Raw genomic sequence first — 12,795 nt, 5'->3', positions numbered from 1 at the left:
TGTGTTTGTCACATGGGATCCTCAAGAGACTGATCCTGTGGTGCCAGAGCTATGGACATGTGGCAATGTCTGGGGACAAGGGTGATGGGAGGGGTGAGTACTGGTATCTAGGGGTTGGAGAAGAGGGATTCTTTTTGTTTTTAAATAACAATTTATATATTTTATTTCAAAGGCAAAGCAACAAAGAAATGGAGGGGGGATAGAAATCTTCCATCCACAGGTTCACTCCCCATTAACCAAAACAACCAGGTCTGGGCCAGGCTGAAGCCAGTAACCTGAAACTCCATCCATGTCTCTTGCATGGGAGGGAGAGGCCCAAGAATGTGGGCAATTTTCCACCATCTTCCCAGGTACATTAGCAGGGAGCTGAGTTGGAAGCAGAGTAGCCGGAACTCCAACCAGCACTCTGGCAAGGGATACTGCTGTCACAGTTGGTGCTTAACCCACTGTGCCACAGCGTCAGCCTCAGAGACGAGAGAGTCTGCTAAACATTTTGCAAGGCACAGAATTGCCTCCCCCAACAAAGAATTATCTGGTCCAAACCCTCAGTAGTGTCAAGTTCAAGAAATTCTACTTCTCCAACAGGTATAGGGGAAAAGGAGACCTTCTGGGGGCTGGGCAGTGTGTGGGACAGTATTTGATGGACTGAAGAGTCAATACCAAGTGTCTGGTCACTCAGGAGTAGAGGGACAAGTCCTCAGTGGCAGCAGCCACAGCATCATAACTGTTCACAAAGAAAGAGGACATTGCTGCCGATTCAGGGCGCTTGGCGCAACTGACAGCATCCGTGTGTCACGGCAGCCTATGGGGGTAGCTAGGGAAGTAACAATAATAATTATAACAACCCCAGTAAGGATTAGGATTATATTATTCCTGTTCTGCTGATCGAGAAACTGGGTCTTAAAAAATATGAAGTCACTTTAAAATTACATAGCAAGGCTTTCCAGTGCTCCATCCTTCTCACACCCCTAGTAAAGGGCTCAGGGTACTATTATCACCACCAAACGAGTGATTTGAGGCCAAGCCAATGTCATTGTCAAGTGTCCTCCTCAGGCATGACTCACCGTATTTGAAGGCTTTCCTCAAAGGGAGGGCTTCCTTCTTCAAACAACTGTGCTCTCCCGCCACACCTGAGTACTTTGGACCCACTCCCACGGGGCCATAGGTCACAGCCTCCCCGTCTGTCACCTCTGTTGAACTGGGGGCGCTTTGCGGGTAGGGGCCCCATCTTAACTGTCCTGCCAGACCTCTTCACACCAGTTTCTTCTTCTGGAAAATGGGACAATGGCGCCTACCTCACCAGGTGGACCCTTTAACTGCTTGTGGAAGACCTGGCTGAAATATAAGGGGACTCTCTCCCCTGCCTGGAGCCTCCGTGCCCCAGCCCTGCTGGATGTCACCTCTGGGTGCCAAGTGGCAGAAAAGACAAAAGGTTTGTGGGGAGTAGGAGAAGAGCTGTGTACGCTGAGCTGTTTCTTTTCTCTGTTGGAGCGTGGCTCGTGGAAAACTGGTGTCGAGAGGGCTTGGTCTTTGAGAATTTGATCTTCTTAAGAACTAGAAACCCAGGATGAGATTTCAACTTGAAAATAGGTTTCTGCTCTGGCTCCTCAGATCACTGAATCATCAAATGTCCCCAAAGAGATGACAATTCAAGCTGTCGCCTGGCAGGTTTGACACCTACAGAACTGTCAGTGCCCAACCTTGATCGCTGGGAATGGCAAGATTCAAACCTGGCCTGGTGTGTTCTCCCCTGACCTGCTCAGGGTGTGGATCCATTGGATGAAGCCTCTGAAAACTCCCTTTGATATCTTGGCCATAACTTGGTCCAGTGTCATTGTACGATCAGTTCTGCATTTGATGCTATAGGGGAAGAGCATGGAAGACAGAAGCTTTGTTCTCCAGGTCACCGGTGGGTCTGACAACATACCTCATTCATTCATCCTGCAAATCAGTTTCTTTTCTTTTTTGACAGGCAGAGTTAGACAGTGAGAGGGAGAGAGACAGAGAAAGGTCTTCCTTCTGTTGGTTCACCCCACAAATGACTGCAACGGCTGGCACACTGTACCGATCCGAAGCCAGGAGCCAGGTGCTTCCTCCTGGTCTCCCATGTGGGTGCAGGGCCCAAGCACTTGGGCCATCCTCCACTGCCTTCCCGGGCCACAGCAAAGAGCTGGACTGGAAGAGGAGCTGGACTGGAACAGAACCTGGCGTCCCAACTGGGATTAGAACCCGGGGTGGGGAGGGTTGTGGGTGGGAGGGACGGTATGGGGGGGAAAGCCATTGTAACCCATGAGTCGTACTTTGGAAATTTATATTCATTAAATAAAAGATAAAAAAAAAAAAAAAGACATGGAAATGCAAAAAAAAAAAAAAAAAAAAAGAACCCGGGGTGCCTGCACCACAGGTGGAGGATTAGCCAAGTGAGCCGCGGTGCCGGCCTGCAAATAAGTTTCTTAGCATCTTCTATGGGAAGAGCTGTATGGCTCTGGGAAAAATTAATCTCTGTGAGTCTCAGTTTTTTCTTTTGCATAATAAAACAATACAATTTGCTTCACTGGATGAAGTGCCCAGTTTCAGGCATATGGTAGGTGACTCAAGAAGTGAGTTGCTATTGTTAGATTCTAAAGAGCTGTGGGTCTCACAGTTGTAATCAAGGTAGACATTTCAATAAATGTATTCAGAACCATAGAAATCGATGTTAATTGCTGTCACCATGCGTGTTAAGGGCTTTAACACAGTCCTGTAAACGATCTGGAAAGGCTCCCCAGAGGTGGTGATAGGTGAGTCTCGGATACAGAGAACCCTGGACCTCAGAGCCACATCAAGGTTAATTAAGTTCTACCCATTGCCCGCAGTCAGGCCCCGTACAGTGCTTGCTTTCTTCTCATCTTTGGGTTGAAGACACTGGAAATAAGTGAAGGTAAGAGTCTTACACCCACGGTCCCAACACCATTAATACTTTCTTTTCACAAAGGAGGAAGCTGAGGCGCAGAGAGGCTAAGTCCACTCTCCCCAATGACATGCCACTAATCAGGGCGGATAGCAAATGAGATGGCAGGTAGCCTGGTCCCAGAGAGAGGCTTGTGACCTAGAGTCGGTGGGATCAGAGGCGACAGTGGGAAGAATATTGGATTTGGAGTTAGACCAGCCAGGTTTCTAATCTCTACACTGCTGCAGAGTAGCCTGTGTACCTGGAAAAGTCACTTAGCTTCTTGAGCTCTGGTTTCCTTATCTAGGAACCGGAAATGATGATGATACCTGCCCCGCAGGACACTGGTAAGAATGAGAAATAATGGATATGGTCCCTTAGATAGAGTAAATTCTACCTTAGATATGCGTAGACTCTGAAACGTCATAAGTACCTTTGTAAACATGACTGTGTGGGATTTTCTCAGATGTCCAGTGAGGTACACAGCGGAGAGCTTTGTATCTTGGTTTCACAGATGAGGACAGAGCATCAGAGAGAAGAGAAGAGTTAAGGGAACTCTTTTTAAATTCTCCCGTTTATTCAGTAAATATTCTCCCATGTATTCAATAAATTTTGGGTAAGCATCTACTGTAGCTTGCTGACATTATTTGTTCAATAAATATTAGCGAAGTAGCTTCCAGGGATGAGAAGTGTAAGTACTGGCTCTGTTTCTCTGGGTGAGGAACTGAAGCTTGGAGGAACTGTGTAACCTGCACAGGCTCACCCAAGTAGTTGTGACTGAAGCCAAGATGTGCATGGACCCCATGTCACACACTGGAGGGCTGTGCCCCTGGGTGCAGGTGGTCAGGAGCACAGTCAACCAAGGCCCCAACACTAGGCTTCTGGGTCCAGCTCCTTTTCACTCTGCCTTGTGGGTAAAATAAGTTGACTTCCAATATTCTAAGCAAGCATTGACTAAGGCAAAAGAGGTTAAAAAGTCAGACTCCCAGCAGCAGGAAATATCACCTTCCCTGATTAAGCTTGGGAAATCTGCCCCTTATGGATAAGATTTGCTGTCTGCAGGAAACCTTCGGCCACATAAACCCGTGCTATCTTCCAGCCAGGATGGTTTGGGGATGACTTAGCTAAGGAGATTTAAGCAGCAGACCCACCTATGCAGTAATCCATGAAAAGAGATCCCAGACTGTGGAACGGGACGTCTACCACGCAAGTTGGTGAGAATGGTGGGTGTGGTTCTATGATAAGTGCAATCAGAAAGTCTGTGTGGAAAAGAGCAAGCAACCTAGAGCCAGAGAGATGGGCTTCAAATCCTGGCTCTTCTGTTCCTTGATTTGTTTGTGTTTAACCATCTTCATCTTTAAAATGGAAATAACAATGGCTTTTTTTTTTTTTTTTGCCACCATGGGACTATTTGAGAGGATACAGTAGATATTAAGCTTGCTGTATATATGTCTACTATTCTTTTTAAGAAAAAAATCACAGAGAACAGAAAAAAATTGTAAGTGAAAATTTCTCTTTATCACCGTCACAATCCAGAGGGGATAAGTGCAGAATTCTGTGGGTTTGGACAGTCTGGTCCCTGGAAAAATACGAGGGTAGGTGTTTGGCTGAGTGGTTAGGATGCTACTTGGGAAGCCCGTGTCCCATTTGAGAATGCCTGTGTTCAAGTCCCAGCTCTACTCCAAATTCCAACTTCCTGCTAATGCACACCCTGGGAGGCAGCAGGTGATGGCTCAAGTAGTTGGGTTCCTGTCACCCATGTGGGAGACCTGCATTGCAGTCCCAGGGCCTGGCTGTGGCCCAGCTCTGGTCATTGCAGACATTTGGGGAATGAACCAGTTTCTCTCTCTCTCTCTCTCCGTCTCCGTCTCTGTCTCTGTCTCTTTCTGCCTGCCAAGTAGAAAAATAGACAGAAAAACACAGTTGGCAGTATATTTCACCTTCCAAACACATTGATGATAATAATAATACAGAATTTTGCTGTTTATAACCTGCTTGCCCATATAGTTCTTGCTTCCAATTTCCTGAGATGCTTGTGCACACTCTTACCTTCTGACCTGTGTTCAGTGTGGTTACTGTTGCTTGGAACATACCTCTCCCTTCTTCATCAGACTAATTATTTATCCTTCAATATCAATTTAGAGATCTCATTGTCAGAGAAACTGTTTCTGGTCGGCTCTGCAGCCAGCCTGGTGAACAGCCTTTCTGCGTGCCTTCTGATCTCATCGCTCATGATGTCATTTCCTATCATTTGTCTGTTTCTTCACATCCTGTCTCCATGAGAGCTGGAGTGTTGACTCTTGTCTACCCTTGAACTCCCAGATTCTTTTTTTTTTTTTTTTTTTTTTGACAGGCAGAGTGGACAGTGAGAGAGAGAGACAGAGAGAAAGGTCTTCCTTTGCCGTTGGTTCACCCTCCAATGGCCACCGCGGCCAGTGCGCTGCGGCCGGCGCACCGTGCTGATCTGATGGCAGGAGCCAGGTGCTTCTCCTGGTCTCCCATGGGGTGCAGGGCCCAAGTACTTGGGCCATCCTCCATTGCACTCCCTGGCCACAGCAGAGAGCTGGCCTGGAAGAGGGGCAACCGGGACAGAATCCGGCGCCCCGACTGGGACTAGAACCCGGTGTGCCGGCGCCGCAAGGCAGAGGATTAGCCTAGTGAGCCATGGCGCCGGCCAAACTCCCAGATTCTAACATAGGACCAGGCACTTGGAAGGTACCCAGTGGATAATGCTGTATGAATGAATGAATGAATGAATTTGATCTTCATGACAATTGCATGAGGAATAAAGGTAGGTCTGTAAGACACTGGACAGATGGTCCAAGCTAACTCTCCACCTTGGATGAGGAATCCAAGTCCCCAAATTAAATAGCACTCCTAGATGCACTCTGCCTATTGGTAGTGAGGTGGCACTGGACACAGACCTTTTAGTAGTCCAAGGCTGTTCTTTCTGACCTGAATCTGTGGTCTCCAAGTAGCTTCAGGATGATGGTACATATTTCAGTACTCTTGTATTAATAACACTCATGACAGTAGTCAAAGTTGGTTAATTGGAAGGATACTGGGGCTATTTGTGATTCTTTCCCTCTCTTTATCCTTTGTATGTGTAATCAATCACTAAGTCATATTAATTTTACCTCCCCAGAAGTTCTGGCATCAATTCCCCCTTCTCCATCCCCAGTCCTTGCATGGTAAAGAACACACAATCTTGAGCCTAGACATCAAAGAGTTTTACTAACTCTGTCTCTTCCCATATGATCTATGCTCTACACAATGCGTCCATGAATTCACATAACCCCTTTTTATGAACGTCTCCTATGTGAACAGTTTAATGACTTTCGGGGGCCTTGAAGATAGTCTGAATTCCTGAACATGGATTGCGAGGCTCTCCATTGCATGGCTACTGACTTCCGCCATGGACTTATTTTCTTACCTTCTCCAGGCTCTTGCTGTATATCGCAGTAACCTTGATCTCTATGGAATTCCCAGTTCACACCAAGCTATTTGTGATGTTCAAGCCTGTGGTCATGCCATTTGCCTGCCAGGAATGCTTCATGCTTCTTCTCTACCTCCCCATTTTTCTGGCTCACTCTTAATCATCCTTCAACTTGTTGAAGCTCCTAGGCTGAGTGAAGAGCCCATCTAACAATAGTTGTTCACCTCAAGGTCAGAAACCATTTTTAATGCATCTCTGTGATTCTGGTGCTTGACTTAGCTGGTACTTAGCAAATGTACATAGAATGAGACTCTACCAGGACTTAAGACTGTAGTTTTAATCTACCCTGCTACTAGCTGTGTAGTTTTGAGTATACCACAAGACTCTCTCTGAATTTTAATGGACATATTTTGTATAGCTGCAATGTTGTAGACATGATATAAGGCTTGATTTCCCCCACTGTGAAATGGAGGTGGGTCATATATTACATAATCTTTAAGGTGCCTTCAAGATCTAAATGATGTAGTTCCTGTATCAATTCCCTGGCATGATGTTACCCCATTGTAATATAGTATAACATGTAGATGATGGCTTTGGTGCAGGAGCAACCGCAGCATGATCGTCAACAAGCAGACTTGACATCAGATAAAGAGTTTGTAAACAATTGATTTGTGTTTTCTTAAAAGAACAGTCTTGGGCTACTTGGAGATTCGTTTCTTCACCTCGATAAACAGCAGCCATCATAAAGCTTTCTTTGGGTTGACCAGAGGACCCACTGAGGCAGCCTGTGAGTTGTGTTTTGTGGGTTCTCATGCTCTAGTAACTGTGGACATTGCTTACTGTGGATCTGTCTCGTGTGAGAAAGAATCATGTGACTTGCAGGTGCATTGTCTGGTTAGGAGATGAGAGGTATGAGTTCTCTGTTTGCAGACTAGCAGGGAATGGGCTTGGATTTTCCAAAAAAAAAAAAAAAAGCTAGACATATTTAGCTGTCTCTAGTCATAGGTCTCAGTGGCACCCATGTCCAGGGACAGCTTATCTGGCACCACTAGGGACTTCCATCCTTTTGCTCTGTCTCGTTTGTTTAAGTGAAGATTTCCTACCCTTTATCCCTATCCTATGTCCTGCTGCCTTTAGCACAAGGCTAGCCTGGTACACTTTTTTAAAAATACTTACTTTTTTATTTGAAAGGCAGAGTTACAGAGAGAGAGGGAGAGACAGAGACAGAGAGATTTTTACCCCCTGGATCACTCCCCAGATGGCCCCATCAGCCACGGCTGCGCCAGGCTGAAGCTAGGAGCCAGGAGTTTCAGTTGGTTCTCCCACACAGGTGGCAGGGGCTCAAGTATTTGAGCCATCTTCTGCTGCTTTCCCAGGCACATTAGCAGCGAGCTGGATAGGAAGTGGAGCAGCCAGAACTCCAGCTGGCACCATATGGGATGCCAGCATTGCAAATGATGGCTCAATCAACAGAGCCGCAACTCCAGCCCCTGGACAATACTTTTAAGTCACACGCAAAGCCTTGATCAGCAAGATCAAGATGTGTGAGCCATCTCCTTGTTGCTGCTGGGATGTATTGCTATGGATATTAAATGCAGGGAAGCAAAGGAAGAAGAAGAAAAATAGAACCAGTAGTGTGTGTATATTTTGTGTGCGTGCACTTGTATATTCTTGCACACTCATGTACAAGAGCTAGAGAAAAAAGTGTCCATTTCTGAGGAAGCCTGGCATTTTAACAATTAGACTGGACATCGCTGTGTATTTGAGGACATCCCTACATGACGCTACATGGCAGAACAGACTCCAGGGGAAGGAATTCGGCATGGCAGTTGAGGTGTCTCTTAAGATGCCTGCCTCCCTTATTGGAGTGCCTTGGTTTGAATCCTAGCTGCACTCCCAATTTCAGCTTCCTGCTAATGTACACCATGAGAGGCACCAGGTGATGGTTCAAGCACTTGAGTTCCTGCCACCCACATGGGAGACCTGGATTGAATTTTGCGTTCTGGGTTAGGTTTGACCCAGCCATGGCTGTTGCAGGCATTTAGCGAATGAACCAGTGGATGAAAGATTTCTCTTGGTGTGTCTGTCTCTGTCTCTGTCTCTGTCTTTCACTCTGCCTTTCCAACAAAAATGAAAGAAAATAAATAAAAATGAAAAAAAAAAAAAGGAACAGATTTCAGAAATGAGGCCCCCCCATCCCTCCTCTTATTCCTTGTCCTTTGTCTTAACCTCATCAGTGACAGAGAATCCCTTGCTTAGGTGCCCACACCTGGCAGGCATTATGCTGGGCTCTCAACATTTCTTATCTGCTTTAACCTTGCAATAAGCCTGTAGGCTAGATAGTGTTACTCCTACTGCACAGATGAGGGTTTAAGGAGTTTCAGGGTACAGGCTGTGAAGTCAGAATGTGTGCATGAATTGCAGATCTGTCATTTATTAGCTCTGTCACCTTCCATCTCTGCTGTGTGTCACTTCCTCACCTTGTGAGGAATGTGCTGAAATGTGCTTGGCACATGGTAGGTACCCAATAAGTGATACTCGCTGAGTTTTTATTTTGCCTAGGAACAGAAAGCTGGAAAGGAGGGAGTTTTGAATTTGTCCACCTTCTACAGTGCCCGCCATTGACAGGTGCTCAAAAGGTGGATGATAGATTGTCGTGAGCTTGGTCCTGCCACTATAGGGAGAGGGACTGATGGGATTATGGCTGGACTCACAGAGCGAGCCGCAAATCCAGATCTTTCTCACTCCAAAACCTGAGCTCCCTCTGCCCACCACGCTGACTTGAGCTAGACACTGAGCTGATTTCCCCAGCCTCGGGAAGTTTGCATTTCTGGAGCTGTTTAAGGGTAGCAGCAGCACTAACTTGTCTCCGAGAGTCAGACTATAGTCTGGCCTGGAGGTGGCTGACCTTGAGAACATGCAGAATACCACTTCCCAGGGGCTGGCACTGTGACACAGTAGGTTAATCCTCCGCGTGTGGCGCCAGCATCACATATGGGTGCCGGGTTCTAGTCCTGGCTGCTCCTCTCCCAGTCCAGCTCTCTGCTATGGCCTGGGAAAGCAGTAGAAGATGGCCCAAGTCCTTGGGCCCCTGCACCCACGTGGGAGACCAGGAAGAAGCACCTGGCTGCTGGCTTCAGATTGACGCAGCTGCAGCCATTGTGGCCATCTGGGGAGTGAACCAATGGAAGAAAGACCTTTCTCTTTGTCTTCCTCTCACTGTCTGTAACTCTACCTCTCAAATAAATAAATAAAACCCTATTTTTAAAAAAAGAATCCCACTTCTCTCAGGGCAGCGAAGACTATAGATGGATGTCTCTGACATCTGTGGGATGGTGGGGTCTAACTGGCACTTTCTTTAAAGAGACACCTCATTCAGGAACAAAGAAGATAATATTGAGCATTTGAAACTGAGTTTAGCATTGGGAAGAGGCTAATCAGCCGTGTCATGGGTATCACTAGGATCTGGTCCCAGCTCCACTGCTTGGGGAGGTCCTACAGCCCCTTAGATCTTGGTTTTCTCACCTCTAACGAAGCAATGCCTGGAATAAGCGTGTCCCTTCAGCTCTGTGCTGTGACTCCCCTGCCAGCTTCTCCTGGCATAAATGGCCACAACTCTGCACTGTGCTGTCTTTTGACAAGCCTGCTTCTGCTAGAACAGAGGCACTTATGAAAGGCGGCCCTAGCTCGCGTGCCTGCCCAGACCTTCCCACGTGGGGCTCCAGTGATCGCTGGAGCCGTCTCTCCTCACCTCCCTCTCAGGCTGGGTGAGGACAGCGTGGATGCTCCTTGGAAAGCATATATTACTAATCACGGAGACTTGTGCTCGTTCAGGGCTTCAGAGCTTACCAGTCACATGGCTGGAATGGGGCAGAGCAAGAAGCCTAGATCCGACCTCAAAGTCTATATTTTTAAAGATTTTTTTATTTATTTACATAAGAAGTAGAGTTGCAGACAGAGAGAAATGTTTTCCATCTGCTGGTTCACTCCCCAAATGGCTGCAATGGCTGGAGCTGGGCCAACCTGAAGCCAGGAGCCAGAGCCTCCTCCAGGTCTCCCATGTGAGTGCAGGGGCCCAAGGTCTTGGGCCATCTTCCACCGCTTTCCCAGGACATACAGAGAGCTGGATTGGAAGTGGGGCAGCCAGTACTCAAACTGGAACCCATATGGGATGCACTGCCTCAGGCCAAGGCTTAGCCTACTATACAGCAGGGCTGGCCCTGAATGTATATATATATTATATAAAATAAGGACTTATATAAAATAAAAGGACTTGGGCCAACTTCTTCTGCTTTCCCATGCCATAGCAGAGAGGTGGATCAGAAGTGGAGCAGCCGGGACTAGAACTGGCGCCCAAATGGGATGCCAGCACTGCAGGCTGGGGCTTTACCTGCCATATCACAGCGCTGGCCCTGAAAGTCTATATTTTTAATACCCCTGCATTTCCAATGTCCTCAAAAGGCCTTCTTGAGGCAAGTGTCATGGCATAACAGGTTAAGCCACATCCCGTGAACCCCCCAGCCCAGATTAGCAGTGGGTTGTGTCCCGGCTACTCCACTTCCCATCCAGCGGTCTGCTGATGCATCTAGGAAAGCAGTGGAAGATGCAAGTGCTTAGGGTCCTGCTGCTGTGGGTGCCCCAGATGGAATTCCAGGCTCCTGGCTTTGGCCTGGGCCCTGCCCTGGCTATTGGGACCATTTGAGGAGTGAACCAACAGATGGAAGATCTCTCTTTCTCTGTCTGACCATGTCTCTTTGTAAAATAAATAAATAAAATAAATAAATAAAATAAATAAATAAGTGTTTAAAAAAGAAGAAGGCCTCCTTAGACTGAAATTAGAATTAACCCATATTCACTGAACAAATGAATTCATTCTATGTGGATTTGATTTAAAAAGAGAAAAATAGAACCCTTGTGATACACAGTCACACAATTACTTATTCACTGTTATTCACTAAATGCCTGCTATACATTAAGCATTACTTTGGATTATATGGTTGGAAATTAAAAATCAAACACAGTAGCTGCCCTCAAAGGGCTTTGAAATTCAGAGGCAGCCAAATATGGTCTATGCACATTCAGTGCGATGAGATGGTGCTAGACTTAGGCAGTGGGAGACAGCATGCAGTATCAGAAGGAGCATGGGTTTTGAGTTGGCTTTGTCACCAACTAATTAAGAGTCCTTGGATCAGTCACCAAATCTGAACCCATTATATAACAACAGCAATACCACATAGGCTGACTGTTATTTTTTCAAAATTTAAAATTTATTTGAGAGGGGGGAGAGAGAGAGACAGAGGGAGATAGAGAGAGAGAGGGAGAGAGGAAGGGCGGGTGAGCGAGCAAGCAAGAAGCACTCCCATCTGCTGGTCCATTCTCTGAATGCTCACAATGGTTGGAGCATTGGAATGGACTGGAGATAAGAATTCAGTCCAGGTCTCCTGTGTGGGTGGCAGAAATCCAATTACTGGAGCCATCACCACTGTCTCCCAGGGTCTGCATTACTGAGAGTTGACCAACCTTGGGGGAGCAAGGCCCTTGAGTCCATGAGTTTGTGACTGGCAACCCTTACTCTTGTCAACCTTTCTCCCCAGTCCTGAGTCTCTAACTTGAGGTTTAACATTGACAAGGTCAGTTTCCTCATTGGCCTCGGTTTCCTATTTTTCATGGTGGTCTTGAGTGGATGGGTGCCTCAGAGGGCACCTAACATGTTGGCCCTCTTGGGACCATCATAACCAAGTCTCTGTCTCCGAAGTGAGGCCAGCATGATACCAGTCAGGGCTGTTTCTGAGAGGCAGTCACTTCTGGGTGACTCCTGCTTAAAGACCAATAACAGGAAATGGGGACTTTTCTAGAATCGGAACAAACTAGGACTAGTTTACCTGGGCTGGGTTCCTGCCTTTGTTCATGTAAAGCAAGCTCCACCTTCCCAACTCCCCTAAATCCTGGCTTCACCTTGTTTTCTTTCCTCTCACCCTTGCCTTTGGCCATTGGATTTCCTACCCTCATCCATTCTTTGGCCTAAAAATTTGTTTTTTAATCTATTACAATTACTTTATTATTTTTTTATTTTTTATTTTTTATTTTTAATTTTTTTTGACAGGCAGAGTGGACAGTGAGAGAGAGAGACAGAGAGAAAGGTCTTCCTTTGCCGTTGGTTCACCCTCCAATGGCCGCCGCGGCCGGCGCGCTGCGGCCGGCGCACCGCGCTGATCCGATGGCAGGAGCCAGGAGCCAGGTGCTTTTCCTGGTCTCCCATGGGGTGCAGGGCCCAAGCACCTGGGCCATCCTCCACTGCACTCCCTGGCCACAGCAGAGAGCTGGCCTGGAAGAGGGGCAACCGGGACAGAATCCGGCGCCCCGACCGGGACTAGAACCCGGTGTGCCGGCGCCGCTAGGCGGAGGATTAGCCTAGTGAGCCGCGGCGCCG

Source organism: Oryctolagus cuniculus, chromosome 17 (assembly GCF_964237555.1).
Source record: "Oryctolagus cuniculus chromosome 17, mOryCun1.1, whole genome shotgun sequence".
Taxonomy (NCBI): Eukaryota; Metazoa; Chordata; class Mammalia; order Lagomorpha; family Leporidae; genus Oryctolagus; species Oryctolagus cuniculus.
This window is presented reverse-complemented; position numbering follows the sequence as displayed.